At 46.7% G+C, this 17,121-nt stretch overlaps 1 protein-coding gene across 2 annotated transcripts in view; it reads left to right on the plus strand.

Annotated features, from left to right (window-relative positions):
• The first annotated feature begins 7,807 nt into the window (after positions 1-7,807).
• Positions 7,808-17,121, plus strand: part of RAB3B (RAB3B, member RAS oncogene family) — a 78,814-nt gene continuing 69,500 nt past the window's right edge. Inside the window, exon 1 of one of the 2 annotated variants that reach the window (XM_017875411.1) lies at positions 7,808-8,030. The gene's annotated coding sequence lies outside the window, so the exon portion shown is untranslated. Of the gene's footprint in view, positions 8,031-8,166; positions 8,186-17,121 lie in introns of those variants that run through there. The other variant, XM_017875413.1, reaches the window with a different exon arrangement.

The raw sequence follows: 17,121 nt of genomic DNA on the forward strand, positions 1-17,121 counted from the left end.
TGGGAAGTAGAATGGACTGGGCTTGGTGAAGGACTGGCAGGGTTGGGGTCGGGAGGGAGGGGTGGTAGGTGGTACCTGGGTTCTGACCACTGACATGTTGAATGTTTCCTCTGTGTGTGTCTCAGATTCCACCCCTGCTGACAGTGTGTGCCCTGGCGTGTTGTACGTTTTAACCACTTTCACCTCATAAACAGCAGCTGGTGAGAGAAATGGACTTGCACATTCATTCATTTTACAAATGAAGAAACTGAAGCACAGAGAAGGAAGGAGTGATTTGTGCAGGAGGTGGTATTTGAGATACTCATCATTTTCTGTCATTACTCACATTTGTTTCTACTCTTGTAGTAGTTTGGTTAAAGGCAATAGACTCCTTGTTCCTTATAGTGTGCCTTTTTGTCATGTGACTTTGCTCTTCTTCCCAACCAAAAGTGGAATTTATTTCTTCTACCCCTTAAATCTGGACTGGGCTTGTGACTTGATTTGGTCAATACAATGCAGCATACGTGAGGCTGTGCGATTTCTAAGGCTTGGTCTTTAGAGATTGTGTCTTCTGCTTTTATACTCTTGGAATGCTGCCTTGAGACCACCATGTAAGCTGGTCTAGCCTACTAGTGGATGAGAGGTCACATGCAGAAAAACTGCAATGCCCAGCCCTCAGCTGGCACTGATTGCCAGAGCTATGAATAAGGACATCTTAGATCTTCCAGGCCAGCAGACCTTCCAACTGAATGCAGCTTGTGAATGATCGCAGGTGAAACCAGCAAAGGAGGCAGTTAGCCACTCACAGAATTAGGAGAAATAATGAATTATTGCTGTTTTAAGTCACTGAACTTTTGGGAGTGTTTTTTTATATGCAGCAATAGATAACAGAAACAACTTATTTGCTGCCTGTTTCAGTAAATGGCTTTACTATCTACCTGGTTGTTTAGGCTGGTACCCTTTTCTTTGTATCTCACATTTAATCTGTCACCAAGTCCAGGGGACTTTACCTCCTAAATATGTATCAAATCCATGTGCTTTCTACCTTTCCCATTGCTATGACATTAGCTCAGGTCCTATTCATCTTTTATCTAGATTTTTACAGCAATCTCTTTATTGTTTTCTCTATCTCCTATCTCTCTGCTCCCTATCCTTTCCACCCAATCTGTTGTATTCCCCCCTTCCCCCTCCACAGGCAGAGCTATCTTTCTTGCAAGAATATGTAACCATGTTACTCCATTGCTTAAAACCATTTTTGTTTGCAAGGTAGAGTCCCAAATCCCGAATATGATGTACAAGGCCTTGGACCATCTGGCCTGTGCCTCTCTTTCCTGCCCGATCTTCCATCACTCCTCTCATTGAATCCTATATTTCTGAGCTGTTTCACAGGTACCTGCTTCAGCTACCCTATTGCATGGAGCAATCTATTGAATGGGTTGGATGAAAATGTCTGACCTGTCAACACATCTGAGTTCCTAAGTTGGCCACCAGGGACTCACACTAGGGTAAAGATTCACCTTGTGAAAATTTGAACATTCCAAATAACATCCACTTGTGCCACTACATTTTCTAAGCCACTGATTCTCATTCAATAAAAAGCTTACACCTGTGATCTTAGCTTCTTGGAAGGCTGAGGTGGGAGGATTGCTTGAGGCCAGGAGTTCAAGACCAGACTGGGCAATATAGGAAGCCCCCCCCCCCGATCCCTAATAACAACAAAAGAGCATTAATTTTATACTTCTTGTAAAACTAGGAGTTGGAGAAGGCTGATTACTCTGGCAACTACAAAAGGAAATTTTGTTGTTTTGTAGACTCCATTCTTTTTTTTTTTTTTTTTTTTTTTTTTTTTTTTTTTTTTTTTTTTTTTTTGAGACAGGGTTTCCTCTCCGTCACCCAGGCTGGTATGCGTGGTGTGATATTGGCTACCTGCAACCTCTGCCCCTGGTTCAATGATTTCCTGCTTCGCATCCCCAAGTAGCTGGGACTACAGCATGCACACCATGCCACAGCTAATTTTGTTGTATTTTTTAGTAGAGATGGGTTTCACTATGTTGGCCAGGGCTGTCCTGTAAATGTTACTCCCATGGCTGGAGTGCCAGTGTGCAATCTCAGCTGACTGCAAGCTCCACCTCCCGGGTTCACGCTGTTCTCCTGCCCTCAGCCTCCCAAGTAGACTGGACTACGGCGCCTGCCACCACGCCTGCTAATTTTGTATTTTTAGTAGAGATGGGGTTTCACTTGTTAAGCGCAGGATGGTCCTCGAGTCTCTGCCTCGTGATCCACCCGCCTCGGCCTCCCAAAGTGCCTGGGATTACAGGCGAGGGGGGGGGGGGGGGGGGGGGGGGGGGGGGGGGGAGCCCCGCGGCCTATTTATTTATTATTTTATTATATATTTATTTATTTGTATTTTTTAGTAAGAGACGGGAGTTTTCACCATGTTAGCCAGGATGGTCCTCGATCTCCTGACCTCGTGATCCGCCCGTCTCGGCCTCCCAAAGTGCTGGGATTACAGGCTTGGCCTATTTATTTTTTAAACATAGAGACAGGGTCTGTCTGTGTTGCCCCGGCTGGAGTACAGTGGTTATTCACAGGCATGATCCCACTACTGCATACCTCCATGACCAGCACAGAAGTTCTGACCTGCTGTTTCTGACCTTGGCTGGTTCACCCCTCCTCGGGCAACCTGGTAGTCCCACACTACCGGGAATTCACCATATTGATGCTGAACTTAGTGAGAACACCTGATCTGCATAACCCACTATAGCCCAGAATAGCTGAAATCATCCGCCCACCTCAGCCTCCCGAGTAGCTGGGACTACAGGCAGGTGCCGCCTTGCCCTTGCAGGACTCTTAATCACAATGGTGTTTACTGGGCAATCAAAATATAATTCTAGAGTCTAGTAGAAAATGCCCTGGTCGGCCGGGCGCGGTGGCTCAAGCCTGTAATCCCAGCACTTTGGGAGGCCGAGACGGGCGGATCACGAGGTCAGGAGATCGAGACCATCCTGGCTAACACTGTGAAACCTCGTCTCTACTAAAAAATACAAAAAACTAGCCGGGCGAGGTGGCGGGCGCCTGTAGTCCCAGCTACGGGAGGCTGAGGCAGGAGAATGGCGTAAACCCGGGAGGCGGAGCTTGCAGTGAGCTGAGATCCGGCCACTGCACTCCAGCCCCGGCGACGGAGCGAGACTCCGTCTCAAAAAAAAAAAAAAAAAAAAAAAAAAAAAACCCCTGGTCTTGGAGTCAGACAGACCTGCTATCTGGCTCTGCCACTTACCAGTTGTATGACCTTGGGCAAGTCACTTAAACTTTCTCAATTATCTTGCCTTGTCTATGAAAAAGGGATGATAATCTATAACTTGCATAATTATATTGAGGGTTAAATGAGATAAAAGATGCAAAAATCTTAGTGTAATTTAAGGATTCAATGAATATAATTGTTAACTAATCTGAGCCAAGACAAAAGGTAGAATTTTGTCTTCATTCAGAGGCCGGGTACAGTGGCTTACACCTGTAATCCCAGCACTTTGGGAGGCTGAGGTGGGCAGATCACCTGAGGTCAGGAGTTTGGGACCAGCCTGACCAACATGGAGAAACCCCGTCTCTACTAAAAGTACAAAATTAGCCAGGTGTGATGATGCATGCCTGTAATCCCAGCTACTCAGGAGGCTGAGGCAACAGAATCATTTGAACCCAGGAGGCAGAGGTTGCAGTGAGCCGAGATCGCACCATTGCATTCCCGCCTGGGCAACAAGAGCAAAACTCCATCTCAAAAAAAGAATTTTATTTTCCTTGCCATTCTTACTTGGGCATTTGGATCTGGAAGTGAAGACAGTCCAGTATAATTTGATTTGTGTTGTTCTTCCCTCAGGTGGTTACCTTGGTCAATAAGAAGGTAGCTTACGGGGGCATAAATGATACAACCCAAATGTCAGATGTGGCCTCTCTGCCTCATTTTTTTTTTTTTGAGACCAAGTCTGACTCTGTTACCCAGGCTAGAGTGCAGTGGTGCCATCTTGGTTTACTGCAACCTCTGCCTCGTGGGTTCAAGTGATTCTCCTGCCTCAGCCTCCCAAGTATCTGGGATTTACAGGCACCTACCACCACGCCGGATAATTTTTTTGTATTTTTAGTAGAGACGGGGTTTCGCAATGTTGGCCAGGCTGGTCTCAAACTCCTCACCTCAGGTGATCTGCCCACCTTGGCCTCCCAAAGTGCTGGGATTACAGGTGTGAGCCACTCTGGCTGCTTTTCTGCCTCTTTAAGATCCAAATGCAATGGGCTTGAACCTCAATATTCACATTTCCCGACTCATGTAAGTGCAAAGTTCTACACAAGTTTTTGCAAGTTCCACAAGGGCTTGTGGTCTCACAGTTACCTCTGCTTCCAGTCTCCTTTTTCAATTGAGACCTAACAAAGTACATTGCTCAACTCCCTACTCATGCACTCTCACAATTCCCCTCTCTCAAAAAGCATTCCTGGGTGTAATACCCCTTCCTGAAGCCTTGAGAGTCACATAGGATGGTCACGTCCTATGTGTAACAAACAACTCATCCCATTTTAGGCATTCCACTGCTGAAACTCTCTTGCCAACATACCATGGGAGAGTTTCTTCTGACTTTTTACCTATGTAGCACCTATCCTTACATTGATTTTCTTACTCATCTTTTTCCTTTTCCCCTCCAATCTCTCTCTATTAACTTGCCCTCTCATTTTGTCAAGTGAATTCCAAATTCTCCTCCCCCCAACCCTCCCACACCCAACCTTTTTTTTTTTTTTTTTTTGAGGTGGAGTTTCACTCTTATTGCCAGGGCTGAAGTGTAATGGTGCAATCTCGGCTCACTGCAACCTCCGCCTCCCGCTATCCCTAATTTTTTTGTGATGGAGTCTTACACTGTCACCTAGGCTGGAGTGCAGTAGCGCAATCTAGGCTCACTGAACCCTCTGCCTCCCAGGTTCAAGTGATTCTCCTGCCTCAGACTCCCGAGTAGCTGGGAGTACAGGCACCCACCACCACGCCCGGCTAATTTTTGTATTTTTAGTGGAGAGAGAGTTTTACCATGTTGGCCAGGCTGGTCTCGAACTCCTGGCCTCAGGTGATCCCAAAGTGCTGGGATTGCAGGCATGAGCCATCACGCCCCACCTACTCCTATCCCCTTTTTAAACATAGAAAGCAAATTCTTCTCCCAAAGTTACATATTCACACTGATCAATTGAGGCCCCAAGCAGGACAAAAGGACCTTCTGTGCATTGGGATCTGTTATTCCTGGAAGAGTGTTGTGGTTTAAAAATAGCACTTTTTTTTCTGTTACACGAAGCACAGTGTTTCCTGTTTATCGAATGCTTACTGTGTGCCTAGCACTCTATCAAGTCCTCAGCCTCTGCAGTAGCTCGTGTTCTCATTTGATCTTCCCAACAACTCTGAGAAGCAGATCTTATTATTGCTCTTTCTACAAATGAGGAACAGGTGTGCGTGCGAGAGAAATGAGGTAATTGGCATAAGATCACACAGTAAGCAAGGACTGAAGACCAGGTCTGCCTGGCCCCAAGCCTGTGTGTGCCCTTTCTAATTTACTACACCACCTTTCAGGGGAGGGAGAAGGAGAAAGCAACCAGAAGAACTGAGACTACATAAAAGCAATACCATCTGTTCTCATATTGTCTCACAACTTTAAAAGGATGGCTGTATATGCTATCTCATTATTCCTGGGAAGACAGAATAATCATTATCATCTCATCTATTTTGAAATGAGGAAAGTAGGGCCTTGTGGGAGAAAGGGAGTGAGGGAGCAGTTCAGTGTAGCATGTTTGATTTTGCTATTACAGAGGTACCAGCAGTGGGTGATTAAGAGCTCAAGAGTGACCATGGGAGCTGGTGGCCAAGGTGATGTGGAGGCCAAGGACTGAGGGACAAGGAACTCCCATAGCTACTGAAGTCACCAGGAGGATGGCAGGACAGGGGCTAGTGAGGATGACCATGAGCCAGGGGCTGCAATCTTTAATGCATAAGAAGCAATTAGGTGTCAGTGATGAGGAGGGGTTGAGGTGGGTATGGCTGGAGAGTACAGGAGAAAGAATTTTTGTGTAAGGGTGGAAATGGCCAAGCCGACCCCACATCCTGGTTTTATAGTATATGGGGAGTGGAAAAGTGGGAAGCCTTCTAGCAGAGGACAGCAAAGGAGGCAGTACCTGGAGGATGCTCAGGCAAAGAAGTCATCTGAGTACTCTGAAGAAGTAGAGAGTATAGGAGAATTTGTTGACAAAAGAACAGGATTCTAGAAGGCACAGAGGAAAGGGCTGGCAGTGTGGTGGGCAGTGTGAGTGAAAGGGCTTGGCAAGAAGCTCAGAAGAGTAAGCGTCTGAGACAGAGGTCAGACAAGCAGAGGAGCTGTCAGCTTGGGTGGTTCCTAGGCTGGAGATGTACACTGTAGACAGGGTCATAATGGAACTTGGGGGGAGAATGGTTTTGGTATTTGACTCAGACCTCTAAGATCTGAGACGGGGGAGAAGTGTGAGGAAAGACGATTCTAGACCAAGCTGTCAGCTGGCTCCTGTGACCTCAGGAAGACTGGAAGTCCACATCAGGATTTGAGGGTGGGGCGTTAATTACCTCCTGTATCTGCCTCCTCTGGTGGAAGTGGGACTTTCTAGGGCCGGGCCAGGCAAGAACATTTTCCTACTCCTGTTGACAGCCTCCTGGTAATGGGAAACCATTGAGAGATTTTCATTTGTTTGTTGTTTTTTGACAGAGACTGGCTCTGTTTCCCAGGCTGGAGTGCACTGCTGGAGTACAGTGATCTTGGCTTACTGCAACTTCTGCCTCCCGGGTTCAAGTAGTTCTCCTGCCTCAGCCTCCCGAGTAGCTGAGACTACAGGCATGGGCCACCATGCCTGGCTGGCTAATTTTTGTATTTTTAGTAGAGTCAGAGTTTCACCATGTTGGCCGGATTGGTCTCGAACTCCTGACCTCTAATGATCTGCCCACCTCGGCCTCGCAAAGTGCTGGGATTACAGGCGTGAGCCACTGGGCCCGGCCAAGAGTTTTCTTAAACAAGATTGATGGTAACATGGTGACATTTTTTAAAGGGTTGCTCAGGCTTGTGTTAAAATGATTTTGGTATCTGACTCAGAATGAGTGGGACCAGGAAATCTCATAGCTACTGAAGTCACCAGGAGTATGGCACAGAACAGGGGCTAGTGAGGATGACCATGAGCCAGGGGCTGCAATCTTTAATGCATAAGGAGTAATTGGGTGTCAGTGATGAGGAGGGGTGGAAGGTGGTATGACTGGAGAGCACAGGAGAAATAATTTTTGTACAAGGGGGGAAATGGCCATGCTGACACCACCTCTTGGTTTTATAGGATGAACTGGAGAGTGAAGGCAGGAATTAGGAAGCTGTTGCATTAGTCCAAGCAACAAGTGATGATGCCGGAGTCAGAACAAGGGCAATGGAGACACAAAGGCAGGGCAGGGATATGCTAAGGCGGTGGGATGTGGGGTGTGAAGGAAGCACAGATAGGGTAGAGGACAGCGTCCAGGTTTCTGGCTTCGTTTCCGCTTGTAGTCAGCCTCCCTCCCTGAGCTTTTGTGAAGACGGAGCGATAGAACGGACCAGAAAGCAGTTTGGAAATGGCAAAACTGTTACCCATCATTAGCTCCAGTATCATCAAAGCTCTCTAATTACCCTAGTAAGTTCAGTCAATGGAACGAGGCATGACAATTAAGATAAATCACGATAGTCACCCAGATAGGGGGGACCTGGAGGTCCTAAGTAACCTCGGATTCCTTACACCTGCCAGGCGTTGAGGGCCGGGGCGGGGCGAACACAGACTCCGCCCCTAGGCGGGGCCTGGATGCGGCCGGAGAAGAGCAGTGCTGGAGCTGGAGCCTCAGCCCTCAGGCGCCACTGTGAAGACAGGACCGGACCCGCCCCGCCCGCAGCGCCCCTCAGAGCCCTGCCCCGGCCCCCTCCGCTCCCTCCCGCCGCCAGGCCCTACTGTCCCGCCGACCTTACCGGAGCGAACCCGTCGTCCCGCACTAGGAGTCCGCGGTAAGGGGCGCGGCCCGGGCAGCCCGCCCGCGGAAGATCGGGGACCGATCCCCGGCGCGCGGCGCTGGGCACCGAGAGCGGGCGCCGAGAAGGAGCACGGGGCAGCGGAGGGGACCCGGGGGAGGAGCGAGGGAGGGGGCTCCGCGGCGGCAGAGGTGGGGCTCGCCTAGGGAGGGAGCGCCGAGGGGTCTCCCGAACCGTGGGGCAGCCGGGGAACTCCAAGGGCGGGAGGGGAGCAAGAAAGACGGCGCTGGGGCTGGGAGGAGAGATGGGGGCAACTGGAGGGCAGCGAGGGATTGCGGGGGGAAACGGGGGCGTGGGGGCGAGGGAACTGCGAGGAGGGCGGAGAGGGGCTGTGCGGAAAGGGGGTACAGGGCAGCCGAGGGGCAGGGAACGGGGCGCTGAGGGAGAGGATTGAGGGGCGCTAGAGCGGGGGCGCGGGGGGACGCGTGGAGGTGAGGAGCTGAGGGGAGGGGACTGGCTGGGCGGGGGTCGTTTGAAGCTGGAGGGGACTGAGGTGCCGAGGGAAAGGGTCGCTGGGCAGCTGGGGAGCATCTCTGGTGCCCTGGTCGGGAGAGGGTTAGGGGGTGGGGGATGTGGGTATGGATAGCTGAAATGGGGAAGGGCAGCAGGGCAGTGTCTGGTCGAAAAAGGGTCATTTATGGGGGATGTGGGTAGGGATAGCTGGGGTCGGAGGTGGAGCCCAGCTGGGGACCGGCGTGGGGGATAACTGTAGATGGAAGGCGAGGGGTGGGGCTTGGGGGCGGGAAGCCTGGGAGAATGGAAGGGTGAGAGGCCAGGCTGGGTCTACCCCACTGCAGAGGAAGGGGGCAGGGAGCTGGTGGAGACAGAGGGAAGTGGCCTTGGAAATGGACACAGGGGCCTATATTCTGGTCAGGAGTGGGGAGGAGGCTCTGGAATAGAGTAGGGTCTGGCGGCTGCGAGTGGAGGAATCGTGAGAGAACCTGGAGGGTATAGATAGGGTGGTGGAGCGCTGGGTCAGGCTGGAGAGGAGGCCAGGTGTGGGTTGTGGTGTAAGGATGGAAAGATAATGGGGATTGAAGTGGAGCCCAGGCACTAGCGGTGTCTTGCCCACTCAGGAGTCCAAGGAGGGGACCCAGGCACTGGACTTTGTTATATGGGCACCAGGGATCACAGAAAACAAGAGAATCGTGGACAGAAAAAGTCATTCAACTCTGTTTCGTAGTGCCAGCATGGAAGGAACTTTGGGGAGGGCAGGGCAGCAGCCTTTGGAAGCTAAGAGAGGTATGGAGGGGGTGGGAGAAAGATGGGCTCTCAAAACACACACACACAAACAAACAAACAAAAAAAAACAAACACAACAATATGGGCCCTCTTCCCCCAGCTTCCTGGAATCCAGATGGAAAGGGGTGGGAGATAGTAAAAGGAGAGGGTGTGTGTGTGTGTGTGTGTGTGCGCGCGCACAGGTGGGTGCCCACCTGTTCTGCGCCTATAAACAGAGGAAGACAATGGAAGCCGTGAAAGTCCCTATATATAGAAGTGGAAAGCCCTGGTGCTGTGGGAGCCAGAGAAGAGGCATTCTTGGGAAGGTGGGTGGGTTGGAGAAGGCTTCCTGGTCATGAAGGATTTAGCTAGCAGTGGAGGAAAGTGTGTTCCTATCAGAGGAAACCGAATGGGAAAAGGCAAAAATCTAAAAGCATCTCCAGTCCAAGAAATAAATCTTCAGTTTCTTAAAGATTATGACATGAAGGGAGGCATCAGTAACCTATAGAAAATCTTTAAATAGGTTTCCCCTCTGAGCTTGAAGCTCCTAGAGTCTCTCCATCTCCCCAAAATATAGCATAGGGCCTGGTACATAGTAGGTGCTTACTGAATGTTGATTGAATGAATAATTGGGCTGTGGTGGTGCTCCTGCCTCAATTTCTTCATCCATTTCCAAGAATTGTTGTGAGAATCAAATAGGATAATGTGGGTGAAAAGAACTTTGTAAACTGTAAAATACTGTACAAAGAGAGAGGACACTGATGTTATTCTGCAGGTGTGCCTCTGTTCTGTCAGTGGACACACCCATGGCTATCTCTTTCCAATCTGGAGGAGGAAGGAAATGAATATCAAGCATCTGTTGTGTGCAAGATGGAATGCATTGAAAGCATCTTGTAGAATGCTTGACATTTAGTAGGTGCTCAATAAATGGTAACTGATATGATATGTGGTTCTAAGATACCTGGGAAAACAATGAAAAGGTGGTGATGGGTTAGCAGTGGGGAATAGTCTAAAGACAGATTGAATTAGAAAAGGAGAGTGTGGCTTAAAGGAGGAGGATGAGGTCCACATTTGCCCAACTCCCTCCTTATTCTCACTGAAATGCTCCAAGTAGGAAGACAGGGAATTACATTTATTGAGCCCCTGCTATATTGCATATACAGTTGACCTTTGAACAGCATGGGTTTGAACTGTGCAAGTCCACTTATACCCAATTTTCTTTTTCAACCAAACACTGATTAAAAAAAAAAAAATACCATGGTGGGTCAAGCGCAGTGGCTCGAACCTGTAAGGCTGAGGTAGGAGGATCGCTTGAGCCCAGGAACTTGAAGCTACAGTGAGTTATGATCAGGCCACTGTACTCCATCCTGGGAAACAGGATGTGACACCCATCTCTTAAAAAAGAAGAAAAAGAGAAGAAAATACAGTAGTGAAGGGAGGCGAAGTCTGTATATTCAGAGGACCAACTTTTAGTCTAGGTGAGTTCCACTGGGCCAACTGTGGTTCTTGAGTAGGCATGAATTTCGGTATATGTGGAGGTCCTGGAGTCAATCCCTTGCCTATACCAAGAAATTACTGTACTATTCTAGATGTATTACCCACATTACCTATAATTTTCCCAACAATTGTTTTATGAATGAAGAAACTGTCTTAATCTTGTAAAATTTCTTCCCAAAGTCTCATAGGTAATAAATGATAGACCTGGAAACTGAATCTAGTTTGTTTGATTTGGAACTCCAAACTACTTCCACTACTCAGGATGACTTGCTAGAAGAAACTATGAAGCACAGAGACAAACAAACAAAAAAATTAAGGGGTTAATAAAACACCCTCCCATATACAGGTTGTAATTCTTGTAACAGTTTTGCCAGGAAGCCATTTTATGAACTCCTTTTATAGATGAGTAAACTGAGGCCAGGAGTGTGATTTGTCTAAGTTTACAGGACCACTGAAAGAGCCAGGGCTTATCTTTTAAATGCCAGGTCGCTTGGACTCAGACTCATGTTCTTTCCAACAAAGGTAAGTTCCTTCATTCATTCCTTCACTCCATTTATTGAGCTGATCTCTTCTCGCTGGATTTTAGGGCTCTCTCCTCCTCTTCCCCTGCTCTTTCCTGGCTGAAGTTGGCTTCTTCCTTAGGTGCTTATTTCTGCCACCTATCAGACTGAAAGGGTTATTTGTTTTTCACAGCCACCCTTTGAGGAGCCATTTCTTTCCCCCAGCCTGGGACAGGGACGACTTCCCAGTTGGTCCCTGGGCCTTCATCTGTATTGCTTGTCACGGAGATAGCTCTATCATTTTATGTGACTGTCACAAAATAGAGGAAAGATTTGATTGATGCTTATCTTACAAATGCAATTCTGCACGCACCACTGTACAGTGACCTGTCTGCTTAGATCTGCCTCAGGCGGCTGCCTGCTGGGATGCTTTTTGCCTGTCTTCCAAATGTCTAAGTAGTCCCTGGCTGCCCCCTCCTAAGAAGATCCCCTTGGGGGCTTCCATCTGAATGAGCCTTCCAACTGAACTCAGCTCTCTGCCTCTCCCCATTCTCCTCACACCACCTACTGGGAAAGCCATGCTGCCTGTGCATAAGCAGATGCTGACAGTGTGGTATGGCAAGTATAGTATGGTAGCAAGACACTCAGGATGTTGGGGATGCTTCTTTTTTTAATTTTTATTTTTAGAGATAGGGTCTCACGCTGTCACCCAGGCTGGGATACAGTGGTGCAATCATAGCTCACTGTAACCTCGAACCCCTGGACTCAAGTGATTTTCCTGCCTCAGCCTCCCAAGTACTGAGGACTACAGGTACACACTACCACATCCAGCTAATTTAAAATTTTTTTTGGCTGGGTGTGGTGGCTCATGCCTGTGATCCCAGCACTTTGGGAGGCCGAGGTGGGTGGATCACAAGGTCAGGAGATTGAGACCATCCTGGCTAACACAGTGAAACCCTGTCTCTACTAAAACTATAAAAAATTAGCTGGGCGTGGTGGCAGACGCCTGTAGTCCCAGCTACTCAGGAGGCTGAGGCAGGAGAATGGTGTGAACCCAGGAGGTGGAGCTTGCAGTGAGCCTAGATCGTGCCACTGCATTCCAGCCTGGGCAACAGAGCGAGATTGTCTCAAAAAAAAAAATTGTAGAAATGGAATCTCACTGTTTCCCAGCCTGGTTTTGAACTCCTGGCCTCAAGTGATTTTCCCACTTTGGCCTCCCAAAGTGTTGGGATTATAGGTATGAGCCACCATGCCCAGCCAGGATGCTTCTTTATTCACTCTAAAATTGTTGTGGTTTTCATTTTCCTTAATCCTGTCAAACCTGGAAGCCATTAGGCTAACGAGAAGTTCCATTCACTGCGACGCCCTCCAACTGAGGCATTGCGGTGTGAGCTTGGACAATCACTTGTCTTTGCAGAGCTCTTTTTTTCTTTTTTTTTCTCTTTTTTTCTTAACCCCGCCACTAACAGGAGGCCCTAGATCAAGGATACTGAAACAATTTTCTTACCTGTTGCATCACTCCCTACCCGTCTCATATCGTTGGCAGTCCATCGCCAATAAAGGCAGACAAATTTCTCATCCTGATTCTACACAAGGCTACAATGTATCTTTTCTGCAGCACATACACTTTCTCTATTCAAAATTACAGAGCGACCGGGTGTGAAAGTAGGGTATATATTGCTTAGATGAGGACACTGAGGCATGAGGGAATCCCCTTAAGTAGGTCCTGGCCAACGTTTACAGGCATTGAGTTAGACTGTGGAAGCTCCGGAGCCCAGTAGGCGCGAGGGCTTCTTGTTACCATACAAAGCTGCTACTTGCCAAGTTCCCTTCTAATTGTAGCAGTTTAAGGTGTGAAGCTGGGCTACATCAGAAAAATCGCATGAAGACCAATATCGAGCATTTACACTATAGTCTGGCAAATTGAAAAATGCATCTATAGTGTGTTCTGAAACGCCCTTCCTAGAGCGATTTACTATAGTCTAGCGTTGACCAAGCAAGTAACCCCCTAAATGGATAAAACCCGCCCCTTGAACCGAAGAGGGAGCCAAACAGTGTAATTGTAAAACAGTGCCCCAAATAATGGAGCCACAGATTCAGCGGAGAGGGGTGCAGTTGCAACAAGATTTGCCTGCAGAGTGACCTTAAAGACGACAGTGAAATAAATATGTTCAGTACCATCCCTTGGCGCAAGAACGTTCAGATTGTTAGTGTATCAAGTACTACTCATCTCTATTTGTACCAGCTCTGTGAAGTAGGGTGTATTCTTCTCTATTTTAAGGTAAAGTGCTGTGGGCTTTAGAGAGGGAATACCCGATGACTTACTAATAATTCATCTGAGGGTCGAGCATTGATTTTAAACTTTTTCATAAACCGCCAGGGTAACTAAGTCCTATCTTGGCTGTTCAGCCTGCTTGAGAATTTGGGCAATCCCTTTTAATTTCTCACTATTCCAATTTCCTTCCTTGATCAAATGGAAATAACATCCCTGCTTTCCAGCTTATTTCCCAGCTTTATTTAGAGGATAGAATAAGAATAAAGGATATGAAGATTGTGGGTAAAGATCCAAATTATGTTTTTAGTAAAGTGACGTCTTTGACCAGCAATCCGACCTCAAGAATCGCAAGGAATAATTTAGGAAAATGTACACAAAAATTTATGTAAAGAAACACGGTAGTTGTAATTTATAATAATTAAAGAGTAGAAAACAACTAAGAGCAACTTCCTAAAGAAAAGTGACAATACTTAAAGAATTGATCTGGCTGGCCAACATAGGTGAAATCCTGCTCTCTTACTAAAAAATACAAAATTAGCCGGGTGTGATGGTAAGCCACCCTGTAGTCTCCAGCTACCGTGGAGGCTGAGGCAGGAGAATTGCTTGAGAACCGCAGGAGGTGGAGTTGCCAGGAGCCAAGATGGCGATTGCAGTCATTGGCACTCCAGCCAGTGTGGTGACAGAAGTGAGACCTCCTTCTCAAAAAAAAAAACAAAAAAAAAGAATCGATCTTATGCATCTATAGGATGGAATATAACGTACTCAACTGAAATTATTATTTTTTTTTAGAGTTTTCAAAGTCTCATTCATACTTTTTTTTTTTTTAAGAGAATCTCCATTGTTGCCCAGGCTGAAGTGCAGTGGCACGGTCTCAGCTCACTGTAACCTTTGCTTCCCAGGTTCAAGTGATTCTCCTGCCTCAGCCTCCAGAGTAGCTGGGATTACAGGCAGCCACCACCACGCCCAGCTAATTTTTGTATTTTTAGTAGAGACGGGGTTTCACCATGTTGGCCATGCTGGTCTCGAACTCCTGACCTCGTGATTCGCCGCCTTGGCCTCTCAAAGTGCTGGGATTACAGGCGTGAGCCACTGCGCCCAGCCCATACTTTCTTTTTTTTTTTTTTTTTTGAGACAGTTTCTTACTCTGTCGCCCAGACTGGAGTGTAATTGTGTGATCTTGACTCATTGCAGCCTCCGCCTCCTGGGTTCAAGGCGATTCTTGTCCTTCAGTCTCCTGAGTAGCTGGAATTACAGGTGTGCGCCACCACGCCTGGCTAATTTTTGTATTTTTAGTAAAGACTGGATTTCACCATGTTCGCCAGGCTGATCTCAAACTCCTGAGCTCAAGTGATCCGCCTGCCTGGGCCTCCCAAAGTGCTGGGATTACGGGGCTGAGCCACTGCGCCTGGTCTCAAAATCTCATACATTTGTGGTACTTTCGGAATTATTTAAGTCCAGTCATGCATTGCTAATGACAAGGGTATGTTCTGAAAAATGTGTCATTAGGCGATTTCATAGTTGTATGAACATCATAGAGTATACTTACACAAATCTATATGGTATACGGTATAGCTTACTCCACACATAGTCTATATGGAATAGATGGCCTATAACTCCTAGGCTACAAACCTGTACAGCAAGTTACTGTATTGAATACAGCAGGCAATTATAACACAGTGGTAAGTATCTGTGTATCTAAACACATCTAAACATAGAAAAGGTACAGTAAAAATGTGGTGTTTTTTTTTCTTTTGAGACTGAGTCTGGCTCTGTCACCCAAGCTGGAGTACAGTGGTGCAGTCTCAGCTCACTGCAACCTCAGCTTCCTGAATAGCTGGGATTACAGGCATCTGCCACCATGCCCGGCTAATTTTTTGTATTTTTAGTAGAGATGGAGTTTCATCATGTTGGCCAGGCTGGTCTCTATCTCCTGACCTCAAGTGATCCACCCGCCTCAGCCTCCCAAAGTGCTGGGATTACAGGTGTGAACCACTGCACCCAGTCATAATATGGTATGATATAAAAAGTGGTACACCTGTAGAGGACATTTACCATGAATGGAGCTTGCAGGGCCAGCAGTTGCTCTGGGGGAGTCAGTGAGTGAGTGGTGAGTGAATGTGAAGGCCTAGGACATTACCATGCACTATAGGAGACTTTATAACACTATACACTTAAGCTACACTAAATTTATTTAAAAATATTTTTCTTCAATAATAAATTAACTTTGGCTTACCACAACTTTTAAACTTTATAAACTTAAAAAATGTTTAAAACCTTTTAGACTCATTTATTTATTTATTTTTGAGATTGAGTCTTGCTCTGTCACCCAGGCTGGAGTACAGTGGATCTCTGCTCACTGCAACCTCCACCTCTCGAGTTCAAGCAATTCTTGTGCCTCAGCCTCCTGAGTAGCTGAGATTACAGGTACACACCACCACGCCTGGCTAATTTTTGTATTTTTGGTAGAGATGGGGTTTCACCATGTTGGCTAGGCTGGTCTTGAACTCCTGACCTCAAGTGATCTGCCTGCCTCAGCCTCCCAAAGTCTGGGATTACAGGCCTGAGCCACCATGCCCAGCCATAGACTCTTCTGTAATAACACTTAGCTTAAAGTACAAATACATTGTATGGGCTTTTTTGAGATGAAGGCTCACTGTGTCACCTGGATTGGAATGCAGTGGTGCAATCATGGGTCACTGCAGCCTCAAACTCCTTGGCTTGAGCGATTCTCCCACCTTGGCCTCCCAAAGTGTTGGAATTACAGGCATGAGCCACTGAACCTGGACTTTTCTTTCTTTATTTTCTTCCTTAGTTTTAACAGTTATGTTTGAAATTATTTTGTTAAAAAGGAAGACACAAATACACACGTGAGCTTAGGCCTACACAGGGTCCAGGAGCATCAATATCACTGCCTTCCATTTCCACATCTTGTCCCACTGGAAAGTCTTCAGGGGCAATAATAGGCATGGAGCTGTCATCTCTTATGGCAATGTCTTCTTCTGGAATACTTTCTGAAGGACCTGCCTGAGGCTGTTTTACTGTTAACTTTAAAAAAAAAATTAAGTAGAAAAAGTACACTCTAAAATAACAATAAAAGTGTGGTAAGTAAATATAGAAACCAGTAACATAGTCATTTATTATCAATATCAAGTATTATGTATTGAACATAATAGTATGTGCTGTACTTTTATACAACTGGCAATGTAGTAGGTTTGTTTACACCAGTGTCAACACAAACATGTGAGTAATATGTTGTGCTACAACGTTACCATGGCTACTATGTCACTAGGCAATAGGAATTTTTCAGCTCCATTATAATCTTATGGGACCACCATTGTACATGTGGTCTGTCACTGACTGAAACGTTGTTATGCGGTTCATGATTGTACTTTTAAAATTTAAGTGATTTGCTAAATAATAACATATATTCTAGTCTATACCTTCTGTGCGTACAATATCAGCTATTACAATATGCATAGAAGGTATAGACTAAAATGCATGGTATGCTATTTGTATATAAATAGTATAAATAGATCTCTTTGCTTATATATGCAAAGGCTATCTCTGAAGGATA

Source organism: Rhinopithecus bieti, unplaced genomic scaffold (genome assembly GCF_001698545.2).
Source record: "Rhinopithecus bieti isolate Rb0 unplaced genomic scaffold, ASM169854v2 scaffold_10017, whole genome shotgun sequence".
Taxonomy (NCBI): domain Eukaryota; kingdom Metazoa; phylum Chordata; class Mammalia; order Primates; family Cercopithecidae; genus Rhinopithecus; species Rhinopithecus bieti.